Genomic DNA, 14243 nt, shown 5'->3' with positions numbered 1-14243 from the left:
TTAGTTCCAGGAGTGATAATATTCAGGGGAAGGTAGTTTCTTTTAGGAGAGTCAATAAAGCAGACAGAAAATGCAAGTTATTAGAAGGCGGTTGTTAAAATGCATGATACCAGCACATAAATCAGCTCGTTAGCTATTGTGCTGCATATTTAACTACCAACAAATATATGATTGGTTTAATGTACGGCAAAATGACGAAATACACTACAATGCAGTTAGTGCTATTCCAACCCCCGGGACCCTACAGAGTATAAACCGGATATAAAATATAGATGTATGGATGGATGGCTCTACTGCTACATTTCACTTTCATTTTGAATCCCTTTCAGACATGGGATATGTAACATCCCTGAATGATCAGTCTCTTAAAGTGAAGGCATTCTGTCATAAAGACGCAGCTCATTTTCACATTAATGGAACACATGGCTTCTTTTGGTCATACCCACAACGAGCTAGGACACATCAAGTGTATAACGCACCGATGAACAAAAGACTAAATTAAAAGCAAGCCCATGAAAATGTTCAAACAAATAAAAGCCTTGTTTATTTCTGATTTCCTAAAGACTTAAAATTATCTCCATATATATTGTTAATTGTGTAGCTCAACCTGAGGATGATTACTGTGTAACAAGTGATTGAACTTAGTGATGCACGATATTAAAATTTCTGGCCGATACCGATATCAAGATTTCTGATATCGCGATTACCGATATTACCGATATTGCCGATGTCAATATTCAATTTTTGTTCACACCGAAAAATGATGAGTATAAGTAAGCACTGTGAGAACGTGAAAACTATTCAAAAGAAGCCTGTGCCAAATTAGACCACATAGTCTTCTTCATTATGTAACAAAAGTAAAACATATTTTAACATATTTATCGCTCAAGTCTAGTACCATATAAGTAAAAACATCTGTGAAGTAGCAGCGATATCACATGTAGAGACGAAGACGCTTATGTTAGACAATCATCGTTTTTTCATGTTGGCTAAAATTGTTCATCGGACCGATACCGATATATCGGTAAAAACACTAATATCGGCCGATACCGATGTGGTTCCCGATATATCGTGCATCGCTAATTTATCTGCAGTTTATAAACTGCGACTCGCCATTAATTTGTGATAGTTTCCATCTCCATGTCTGGGATAATTCATACTTACAAGTATTTGATGAAGTTCTTGCTGTTGTCACATGCAACTGACTGTCTTTGGAGATGCTCATATGGATGCTGCTGCTGCTGCCTGAAGCTGCAGATATTTAATAAACTCGGGGGAAATGTTCTTACAAACAGCTAATAGCAACAAATGGGCTCCTGTTAATGTTTTCTCAAAATCCGGATTACATTCATTATTGGTGTTTCATTAATCTGACCTGCTCTGTCTTAGTCACAGTGAAGCTTTATTTCTTTATTTATTTTTTGTGGACATTTTAGATTGTTGTTTTAACTTTGACGGAAAAAAGATACCAGAGTGCTCATTTAGACATGGCGTTGACATGTTCGGATGCCGTCAGATTAACAAAAAGCACAAGCAAGTCTGAAAGGGGCTTAACTCATGGAAAGTGTATCCAGACGTTAATCCCTCTCTCCTGATAGTATATTGTTATGGTTTTTTTTCTCCCCACAATGCTCTTTTGAGACAAGATTGTCCCGGTCCTCCTGTATCACCTATAAATCACTTGGTGCAGATTCTTTGTGAAAGTCAGAAACGATGACCACAGGTCCCAAATTTCAGATTTTCTCTGTCACCATCGGTACATCTTGAATTCTTTTCCTCCTTGACAATCGTCCACTTCTCAACCCTGTGGACTTGACCCTTTACAGACACTTTCTGAGACGAGTGAGACGCCTGAGACGAGTTGATCCTGACACTCGCAGCTATAAAAACAGTAGAAAAGAGTGGAACCTCAGTATATACCAAGTATGCATCTTGTTTATACTATTTTACGTTATTAGCATTTTGTATAGGATCTCTATAGTATCTACAAGCATTCCCTTACAAGATGAACTTAATGATGGAACCGCTGAAACCTTAAATTTTGGATTGCATGTTATTAGTCATAAACACAGGCACAAGCATCAGTGCAAACTTTTATCTAATAGCAGACTTCAAAGTACAGCTAAGCCTTTGGATTAGTTCTACTAAACTAAACCTCTGGATTAATTGTGGCCACAAAAACAACATTCTCCACATCCTGTAATCTTTCTATTTTTAAACATGTAGCCTAGAGGAGCAAGAGGTTGTACGAAACGGAGTGATGACGTAGAACAAAAGTTGTTCCTGACATCGGTGTTTCCTCATCTCATTAAGGTCTCAGTATCTGATGTACCCTAACAGTTGTTTGGACAGATTCATAAAACTTTGCAAAGTATGTGTGAAACTACACCCAAGAATAACAATTATTACAGATCCTCTAGTTATTAAAAAAAACCCAACACTAACCACGTGTTTCTGTTAGTTTATATATGGAACTATTCCATTAATTAAAAGTGTGGATAATTTTATGTGACTGCTACTGTATGAAGGTGATAATTGGTGTTCTTTTCCAATCAGTTGTTGGTGCCGTTGCACCATTTGACAGAAAAATCTAACTCGAAATAACAGGTCTGTTAAATGCTCAGAGAAGGTGTTACACCAGAGCCACGAGGTTTACAGGCTGACGTTCTGGCTGCTGTGTTGGGTGAATATTATTTAATCAAGGAAGGTGTATTTTCAAAGTGGTAAAATGGTACTTTTCTGGTGCTTGGTTTCTGTTTAATAATAGTTTTCTTTAAAATGCCATGTTATGGACTCTGTGATATTTATACCTATTCTGCTTTAACCTGATGTATTTATTTATTCTGTCTATTAACAGTGTTTGTGTCTGCTAGGAAACAGCCCAAGACAAATTTCCCACGCCTGGGACGATAAAGTTAATCTTGAATCTTGCTGCTGATCGGGTTTTGTCTTTGTAATCAAGTAAATGTGTGCACTCAGAATATTCAGATAACACCTGGTACAGCAGCGCAAAAAGCTCTTTTTTTTCTTTTTTGCTTCACACCATTCGAGAAAACAGCTTCGGGTGTTTACAGAATATCACAGCTTGGCTGTGGGGGTGGGTGGAGACGCAGGACATTGTCGGGCCTCTCGGATAGAGCGCTTCTGTGTGGGACACCATGCCGTCACATTATATTATGAACAAGAAAGGAAACGACGGGCCAACATCAGCAGGAAAATCTCTTATGCAAGGGAACATCTTGTACAATGCTCGGAACATCGACGGCATCGGGGCCCCGATGGACAGAAATTGCAAAGAGAACGAGGAGGCAGAACTCATCTTCTTGCGTCCGGGGAATAGATTCCGAGCGTGCTGTAAACACGGCGACAGATAACACAGGTCATGAACGCTTCTATTTGTTCGTCTCCACAATCTCAATGGATGTGTTCAGCGACTAAAGCAAAGTATTCGAACAACCATGCAGCTCTGTAATCATCATAATTGTGGTATTTGTCAAAGATTTGGAATACTTTGCGTGCCTTTTAGACCATAAAGTAGCTCGATTTCTTTTAACGCTTGTTTTGTTGAGTAAATCGTTGTGCCCTGTGGTTGGACTAAGCAATGGTTTATGGAACAGGTTGAATATGCAAGGAGCGCTCCTTGTTAAATATCCTTGTCAAATTAACTCCTCCAGAGACGCCTAAGGCCACGTTAGGTGTAAATTATGCATTTTTTATTGTCTTTTAAACCTCAGAGTTTTTTTATGTGTGACAAAATAACAAAATGCTCCTCATATAAATGAGGGAATACTCTATTGTGCAAGGAAAATTGCCGTATTATATATTAAGTCCTGGAAATAGTTCTTTTCAGTCAGAAGCCCAGCTACGCTCTGCTGCAACTGCCGGGAAAGTAAACACAACACCGACATGCGTTCCATGTTTCTATCATGTAGTTCAGGTTGTACATGCTGAGGTTTGAGGTACCTCTTCCCCCAGAATAATGCTTCCCCAATACAATGAAAGTAGGATGAATTTTGTTTATGCAGCAGAAAGCGCTGAAAATGATATGTGGAGAAAATAAACAGCAACGTGTCCTCCCAGAAACAACGCTCCGGGCAATTTTAGATGGTTTCTTCTTTAGAAAGCCGTCTCCAATAAAAACCAGTCACAGTAAAGTCTGCGGATTATCCGGAATATCCAGCACCTTATTCTGTAAGGAAATGCGGCTGTTGAGATGTTTTTCAGATGTAATTTTAAGGCTTTGAGCACCACAAACAAACTCTATCCCTCCGCTTTGCTACACACTAAACGGTTAGCTGGAAATCGACTGTATTTTTTTTTTCAAATTATGGCAAAATGATCCTTCACAAAAGCATCAAACAGAGACTCCGGATAAATAGCATCATTTACACAAAGTCCTCTTCCTGAGTGCTTCCGGGAATACAAAGCCAAAATAAAAGCCCAGCCAATTTAGATGTTCACTCAGTGCAACGGCACAAACAAAGCGGGGAAACGGGGGGTCAACGGGCCAAAATCCCCGGTTTGAAGTCCCAGGTCTTCTCCTACAATAAGTGACTGCATTCTCTACTCCCACAACCTCTTCCAAATTAGGCCATCACCGTGGTAACCCAGGGAAACTGCCAAAAGTTGAGGGGATTGTGGAACACAGCAAGACTGAGTGATTGAGGTCAATGCAGGAGGTCAGCATGCCATTTTCAGAGCAAAGTTCCAGTTACCTTTGGCAAACAATTTTCTCTTCCCTTGGCTACCAATCAAAGTAGTTTGTGAACCCCTTCGCTTGCCCCGAAAGTATTCGAGGCTCATTCAGCGTCGAGCCCCTTAGAATTTAATTAGAGCTAGCGCGCTTGTGATATTGACACGCCTGTCACATTTCCCCTCAGAAAACTGCTTCCTGTGCTTCGCAGGTCCGTTTGAAACCTTTGAGACCAGCTCTCCGGGCACCCTCGTAAAAAAAAAAAAAAAAAAGGCCAAGATAGAACGACTAAGCACGTTTTCAGCTGGCCCTTAGTTTTTAAGTGGTCCCCTGAGATAGAGACGATATATATCGGTGGTTGCAGTTATTAAAAAGCCGGAGAGTGGCATTTAGAAATGACATACGGTCTTGCCACCGGTAGAGCCTTCAGCACATGGCTAGCTGCTTGAGCATGAGATACACTCTGCTGTCTGACAGCTAAATGAGTGGGAGCTCGGTTGTGTAAGACGGTAGCAGGGAAAACTCGCTGTAAATATTTCATCGCAATAGGTCAACAGGATGTTAATGTTGTTTTTCCTTGGTGTTGCGGCCCCCTGGTAAGGTTAGCAGGTGACGGATTAGATGCGCTGCGTGCAGTCCCTTATGTCATGATGTACGCCGCACAACAACCGCGTTAAATTTCAATGAGACCTCAGTGTGCCGGTCCGTTTGAGTCATTTAACCAACCTTAAACAATTCAGGATAGAGCGTGTGATCGCACTTCTCTCGTATGACACTTCATTAAGGATTTGCTCAACTATGCAAATAACTATTACGAAGCCTGTAGTCTGCGTTTTGCGTTGTGGTCGGTTGGAATATTGGTGACAGAGAAACTCCAGAAACACACACAGCACCTCGTCGCTGCAACACTTTATTAAATATCTGCTTAAGGTTGCAAGGCCTTCCAAATCTAATATTAGTTTCTCCATTCCTTCTCTTCATATTTTAAAAACATTACCTACTTTTTTCCCCCCCCAAAGTATCTTTGGCTTGTTTGCATCCAGCCACTTGACCATGTTTCACGTGAAGTACTTTGCGATTTAATTTAATTGTGACCTTTTGAATGCGATTTTTTTTGTAGTGTGAGGGTGTAGGACAGCGGTGACAGGAAACGAGCAAAGGGAAGATGAATAGAAAACAAACCCCGCATAGAAGGAAACAAGCTTTCAGTGTCTGACCAAACCTTTTAATTTTCCGCTTCATTAAGAGCTCCAGTGCAGGTGCTGTGAGCCCAAGGCCAGAGGCCGCTTGAGGCATAGGCAGACCCTTTAATAGCCTGTTTACAACCAGGCTCGAGCAGCATAGGGAGCAAATGGAAGGACCGAGCTTGTTAACAATTTAATGGCCGCAGTGAATGATTTAAGGATTTGCATACACACAAAGGTCATATTTGTTAGGTTCTTCACTGGGCAAGACTTAAACCCACATTCACTGAGGTTTATGATCCACGCTGATCATTTTCAGGGATGGGTGCTTGTAATGAAGCATAATTGGAAACTGCTTCCCTCCTTTGTGGCCACTTGATAGGTCAGAAATTTGTGTCGAGCACAGCAAGCCAAGACGAGTGCGGCGCCGGCGTTTTTTTTACATTACTGTCATAACTAATCAATTTGTGCCGCCGCTACACCGAAAACACAAACAATACAGATAGTCATGAATAACTTCAATTTCACGCTGATTTCAGAGGCTTCTCGCTGTAAAGATGTTTATCATCGAAGATTTCTGGAACAACCTGACACAATAGCTGGATCATTACGTCACTACCTTTCTGGCATTTTCAGACTATACCTACATAGAAAGGAACCATGAATAATGCAGCTTTAGTACTATCTGATTTTTTTTTTTCCCAACTCAAAAACCAGAGGTGATAGTAAAAAAAAGTGCAGAAAAAAGGCAAAATAATGAGTTAGGATCTTTTCCATTTTCATCTAAAGGAAAAAGCCTGACCTTTAATTTAGATTGTGAATGTATAGAGACCTGATTCTTTTTTTAGGCAAATTGAGGGAACATGGCATACATCAGGTGTCTCTGATTTCTCCAAACCAGACTCCTTATCTCCTGTACTGTTGTCTTGCATTCTGCACACAAAAAAGAAAAAGAAGAAGAAAAAGAATGGAGACGGTGACATTATGATTTAATACTAGTCTGTGTTTTTGCACCTTAGTGACTTCTGACAGCTCTTTCTTCCTCCCTCAGCCTTCTTTTTTCTCACTTTCAGCTAGAGTCTGTCAGACCATGTAATACATGCAAGGTTACACGTTGTCTGGACAAGGACTAAGGGCATACAAAGTCAATGGACCTTGACTGAAACAAGTGTGAAGTTGCAGCAGAATGGGGGGAAAAAACCAGAGCTGCTGAGTGTGGCCAAGGCTGCTGCTGCTGCTGCTGCTGTTGTGATGTGAATTTATGTCCAGCCAATGTGTGGGCTGAACCTGCAGACTATAAACAAAGGTGGAAGACCTGCCGAGTGCTAATACACTCTGACATCAGATTACATACCTGACCGAAGGCACAACTTGACCAGTGGAGGTGTTTGATGCTGCGTTAACCTACCAGCAAACTGCTTCCTCTCCTTTCTCGCTCCTGTCCTGTTCTCTTTACGTTCCTCCCACGAGCCTCTTAATCATGAATGTGAAAAGCCAGCCTCCTAACATAGCCTTCAGACGACCTGGAAGAAAGGGCGGGTCACCTACAAAAGCATGCTTGTGGGCTTTTTGCGACGGGCTTGCTCGTTTTGTTGCTTCCGACTGGCTGCATGCCTCCACCATCGAAAGTCCTTCCAAGTCACCGGTCATGACAGGCCTTCCCTCGGCTCTTTCTGTTGCCCAGGGGTGGCCCCTAATACCCTCTCACATCACCATGTGGAAGTGGGGGCACATGGCAAGGGCAGGAGATTGCAGAAGGAATTCTTGACGGTAGGGGTGAAACGTGACAAGACTTGAACCGTCATTTTAGAGTTTGGGCTCGGAGCAAAAAGAATGAACAACATATGGGAGGATTTACTGAATAGCAATGGAGACATCGTGGGACTGTCATAGAGACAAAGCTGCATTGTGAACTAGAGGAATTGCGAAGCAGTACCTCGGAGACATGAAGCAGCTGCACCCTTGGCCTTGACCCTTTAAACCATCATGCACCGGCGCTCTGTCTGTCTATCTGTCCGTCCACGGGTCTTTCTTTCTCCTCTTGGTTTGCTCCCTGCGAGGCTGCAGACTCCCAGAGGAAAGAAATCCCGACCTGCCCCCAGCTGGCTCGCCTTTCGATGGCCTACTGTCAACATCTCCATGCACAGCAGCATCGCCATCTGGAGTATTCTCCCCTCCCACTCTCTGTTATTGTATTCTCTTGAGTGTTCACACAGATACTGTCTCTTTTCTTTATTGTGCAAACACAACAAGCGCACACACAGGAGTGCACACAATTCAGTGAGCATACAGTCCAAACCACAGCGGACGGCAGGTTTCCACTGATGCACACCCAAACAACTGGAAGGCAGGCTCATTTGTTTTTATCAAGAGATGAAAGCTCCACATGTGATAGCATAAAGTCCGTGCACGAGACGGTACATATTAATAATGGATTTTTTTCTTTTTTTTCCTGTTTGGTATTCTTTTCATCCGCTCAAAGAGACCATCAGACAGGAGAATAATTTCTGTAGTTGGCTGGAGGACAACGGCCTTTTACAGGTCAGCGGACATTTATTTCAGTTTCGGCTGTGCCAAGAAAATACAACGAGATGTAAATACAACACAGCCCTCCTCCTGTCTGTTGTAGGACATTGCTACAGGTTTATATTAGCATAGTAAAGGTCATTGTTGCTGCTTTTCATAATTCCCCCTACCCTGTTCTCTGACTCACTTGTGTTAAGTAGATTCGGTCATACATTTATGCTATGGGGCATTTGCATTTGGTCCAAGGTGAGCCCTTGTCTTTCTCATGCTTTGACATTTAATTTGGTGTTCAGATTTTCATATTATTCCTACTTTGCCTAATAGAATGACAACGCCGTTGCTCCGAGGCGGACTCTAATACCTTCCCCCTAACTGACTGGCTGATAACACTTCCATTAGCTAGGAACCGGTATTGTTTAATCCCTTTGTTCTAAGGTATTGGTCACTTCATACAGCTTGCTGCATTGTATATTGACCGCTTGATTGAAATACCAATAATTACCAATCCCTCAGTGTCAGATCCGTGAAAAATCACTTGAGCACAGTGATGGCTCCATGACTAGTATGCTAGCCGCCGTTGTGCTGGGATTTCATCAGGATTCAATAGCCTGTATCTTCGGCGTGTGAGCGATGGTGGGACGCCACAGGAGGGACAAGTGGGGGAAAGAATAATTACTGGGCCTATTTCCTCCCCGAGTCATTCACGCACCAGCAGGCCCAACAAAAAGGACTCTCCCCCTGCATTGTTATTATGAAATGAAAAATGGGCAGCAGATCAGTACAGTGACAGGCCGTTTGGTGTATTTACCTGTCATTTGTCTCCTTTTGGACAGGAGTGGACACTGTGCAGTTTGAGGCAGTGCGCGCCCACTGATGATATCAGTTTCAGAGCCGCCGCTTTGTGCTGTAGATGGATGTGCCGCTCTGTAAGTGTTGGGTGTAATCTAGCCGCATGCTGGTTGTCGGACAGGGAGAGGAACACAGTGTATTTGGGATGTAATATGTTTGAAAGCTGGCCTAATTAAAAAGCGAACAGGCACTTGGCAAGCATTGATTGTTTGTGTACCTGCACATTGAGGATAAGGACAAGACCAGTCAGCTGCAAGGATACTCGGTATTAATTAGTGGCTGCAAGCAAAGGCTACATTTGAACATGGGAGGAAATGAATTGACACGTATTGTCACTTCTTCCCCTGCACTTATGGTACAAGATCGGGCGGACCCCTGCACGTCTGCTGATATCGGGCATAAATAATAATTGACTGTTTAGAGGAAGGTACACTGAGCACACGCATCAATACACATCAACTAAACCCGCGCTCTTTTATTAGCTCTAAAAATGATCAAGTTAAGCCATTTCCAATTTTCGTGTTTACTGGGTCAATTTGCACCAGCTGTCAGGCGTATGAGGACTAATGGAGGTGTCACGCTGGGTTTATTCATGAGCATAGAATTATGTGATTCTATCTGCCTTCAGGATAGTTCAGAGTTATTGAGCTTAAAGGTTTTCAACATGTTTTCAGTTAAATCGTGATTAAGCACTGAGAATGATTCCTTTTATAAAATAACATCGCCGTGACATTAATTGGTATTCATAGGCTGCCTTAAAATTCCAAAGAGACTAATTCTATCATGACTTGTCAGTAAACTTTGTGTAAAGCAAATAGCAAAAAAAAAAAATCATCTGATGACTGTCAGTACGTTTCACTCTGGGACAGAACAGACAATCACATGATGGTTCTCAAAGCACATCTCTTAAGGCTCCAGATATCTACAATATCATTAGAAGTTCTGAATTTGCAGAAAATACTTTAAAAAGCCAAAACAACTCGTGTCACTTGTCATCACTTTAAAGCTGCTAAAGAGAGATCATGCCCTGTGTTTACATTTTTTTAATTAAGAAAATGTAAACTTTCAAAGCTCCTGCAGAACATTTTGTCAGAAACACAAAGATACATAAAATTCAACAACAACATAAGTCAGTCAGAGTTTTAAACATCCTACTGTCTGTCACTGATTACAACAGCTTGAACCACATTCTATTTTTACCAGATCAGCTTTATCATTAGCCTGCAGATCTGACTGCAGCTGGACGCAGCCTTTTTGTTTTGTAGCCGGTGTGAAATATGCAGGATCAGTGTTTCACCTACACTGTGCAACACACTCATAAATTCTGTTTGCTGCACCAGCAAGCCAGTGTTGTCTCTGACAGTCTCAGAAGTAAGCGCACCTTGAGAAGAAAACTAGATTAAACTCGACACAGTTTGTCTACATTTTATTCGTTCTGTTGTTATTTTTCACTCTCCGCTGTTTTTGTCGGTGCTATCAACCGTCACCTTGAGTTGTCACAGACTGACTGACTGATTAGAGGCGGGGATGTTGAAGCCTTGGCAGGCTTCGACATTACGACTTGTCTGCTTGTCCAGGACAAGAGGATTTTTTCTTGTAGGGCAAGTGGTGGAGAAATTTCCTCGGCTTACTCGACACGTCAAAAAAAAAAAAAAAAAGCCACTTATTATACTGCTATTTATTTAACTGGTAAAAATCTTACTTTCTAACATGTTCATATGAGTGATTATATGCTGGAAGACACAAATCATAAGGGAAATAAGGTGTCAACAACATGGTGGAGCATTTTTACCTTGAAACTTCAGTGTACTGTTGGTGGTCTTAAAAACACAGATTCAGACTTCCTGGATTTCGTATGTAACTAAACTAAGTAACCAATCAGTTTCCAGTTTGAACATTTATGACTTAACACTTAAAAATACATAAATGTAAAACAAAGAAATGAGTTTTCAGAGGTTAAATCAACAAATGAAGAGCAACTGAAATGAACACGTTGTACATTCAGAACATGGATTTGAAATGCTGTTTTCACAACTCTTTGATCAAGTCAGGGTCAGGTTTGATCTGAATGTTTCACAGCATAAAACACATAACCTAAAAAGAACAATGAAAGAACTAGTGATTCAACTGTGAGTCACAGAAAGAAGGAACATTTGTAAACAGCTGGAGAGATGAATTTTACTGCCTACAACGTCTGTTTGGGTAAGCTAAATGCATTAGCTTACCTAATTAACTTACCTAATTGCATTAGCTTACCAGCATTAGCTGCTGTGTAATTCCCATTAGCACAATCCTGAGCTGTATTCTTCAGTATAACTGTAATGTTAGCTTAGCACCAGCCTACACAATTGTGACCTGCTCTCGATAAAATCAGTCAAATTGAACCAAAACTACATTCTCAGATTTGCTAATCAGCCAACTAATTTGCTTGACATGCTAGCTGGCCGGCCAAATTTGACGCACACAAATGGCGTTAAACAATATTTTTGGACAAAATACTCCATATAGGTGGGACCATTCACACCTGATGCATTAAAGTTTGTGTAGATTCATGACTGTGTGTTGCGTAGACAGAGAACAGAGACAAAAATATGTATTATTTTATTTAAATGTATATGGCTGCACATACATCTGATTTTTGTATTATAAATTTTAGTCATTGTGCAACGGGTGCATGTGGATGAGCCTAATTTCTGCTCTCACAGTCGTCTATAAACGGCTGTCGAAACCCTCCTGCAATGCGACTGTTGCGCTGTGGCTATTTATACCACCTGCACCACCGATTCATCACATGCACCTACAAACCATCACCGCAGTAATATCTCAATCATCATTATTAAATGTCAGAAGGATGATCAATGATTAATCTCCAGCGCTCACACCGAAACAGATTTTTACAAAGTGCTTCGCAATTAAGAATCAAATGACAAGATCATTAACTGAAAAGTAATGGCTCGAATATGAATTTAAAAAAAAAAAAAAAAAAGCGCTAAACTTCATCGCTCATAAACGATTTAATATTAAATTCGTCAACGTGCCCCTGATTGACGTTTTACTGAACGCCGTGTAAACTGCAAAAAATAATGACACAATCACTGCAAAACAGAATAAAGAAATTAATTAATTAGGGCCCTGACAAAGTGAAAGATAAATGTACTTGCGGAGAGGACAAAGTACCTCAGAGAGTTAACGCTGAGCTCTGTTTGGCCCTTTTCAGATTACCGATGATCAATATGATCAATGCGTTGCTGCACTCGGAATGACACGCGGCTGTTGTTCTGGCAGGAAAACTGGAAATAATGTACACATGGCACGAGGTAAAGGAAAGTCAGTTTGTCCTAGTGATTTGCTGGAACAACTCATGCCAGCGAAACCAACGCGGTGTTGACTTTGATGCCACCAATCATAGCGGCACAGGGACACGTGCTGCGAACTCACTTGTGTAAACCCTGTGGTTGATGCTCTCAGGTCTACCGTCTCCCCTTTATCCCCTCCCGTCAATACACCCCTCGCGCACATCTCGGTGCGTGTTCTCCCGCACTCAGCCCCTCAAAACACAGTCATTAAAAAATAAATACATGATGCCGGTGGCAGTGAAGCAGGTGGGAGTGGTAGCAGTGTGAGCCTTTAGACTGACTCACACTGACTCATACTTCTGCCCACCGACTGAATGCATTTACTCAAAACCACCGCTGACTTATGGATTCCAGGCATTGATTTTCTTATTTTAAAACTTAATGAACTGTTAAAATAAAAAAAAAAAAGAGAGAGAAATTCCCTCCTCTTGTCGACTGCCTTTCCATTGTGGCTGACATTAATAAGTTAGTTGCCATGCATAATTTAAAGCTTTATGATTTTGTTAATGGATAGGGTAGTGCTGCGCAATTAGTCGAATATTAATCTCGGTCACGATGTTGGCGTCCCGCAATTAAATGACCGTGATCGACTATGGCGTTATCGTTTAAAATGCGAGCGCGGAAAAACTCTGCTGCATATCAAATAAAGTGTAGCCAGATACGAGGGAGTGATCGAGATATTTTCGGCTTCACTTTTTCGGGGGGAGCCCTCATGCTGCTTCGAACGCACCCCTGCAGCCTTTTGCAAACACGATGTTGCAGCAGAAGTCCAGAGCAGAAGAGCGCAACAGAGAGCCGATCGAAAATGTGGAGCAGAAGGTTGAGGAGCGAATTCCTCGAAAATGCTTCATCATCCGCTGTTTGGAAGTGTTTCGGATTTGGAAAAAAGCGACGTCAAGAGAGAACAAATCAGAATGAAAGAATGAGTCGAGCAACGCAACTAACTTTTTCAAGCACCTGGAAAAACTCCACAAACTGCCTCACGATTATTGCACGAAGGCCAAGAAGAATAAAGCGGCTAATGTGATTTCACTGAATCTCTCTCTTTGTCCTCCGTAGACTCTGATATCCGTAGCAGCAACATAAGTCCATCACAGTATCTCACAATGTGAAAGCGAAAGCAGTGCTTCATTGATTTAATCCTGAGTAAAAGGTTTTAGTACAATTGCACTTATGTTTTGCTTCTAGGAGATGCACTTTAAATAAGGACCACACTTATTTTAATGTAAAGATTTGTACATTAGCGGGAATGTAGCACAGTATGGAAATAAAAGCAGCGCTCTGTTTAAACGTGAAAGTGCAGTTAAAAGCTTTTGTCCACAAAGCAAGACATTTTTTGTGCTAAATATCTCAACATTGTACATTATCATTTTTGTGCTGCCATAGGATAGTTTGGCTTTACAAAGTGCTGTAGCCATGATAGTAAATGTACAGCCATCTCTAGCTAATCTGTAAAACTTGCCAAACAACATTAAAACCACCTGCCCAATTTAGTTTGGCTCCCATCTTGCTGTCAGAACCTGGTGAGGCATGAACTCCACAAGATCTATGAAGGTGTCCCGTGGTATCACGCTCCAGGATTTTAGTTCTGAAGTCGGACTTGTTTTTTTCATCCTTCAGATGCTCAGTCGGTGA

Source organism: Stegastes partitus, unplaced genomic scaffold (genome assembly GCF_000690725.1).
Source record: "Stegastes partitus isolate 25-593 unplaced genomic scaffold, Stegastes_partitus-1.0.2 Scaffold826, whole genome shotgun sequence".
Classification (NCBI taxonomy): Eukaryota; Metazoa; Chordata; class Actinopteri; family Pomacentridae; genus Stegastes; species Stegastes partitus.
The sequence above is the reverse complement of the archived record's forward strand: the minus strand, read 5'-3'. Positions refer to the sequence as shown.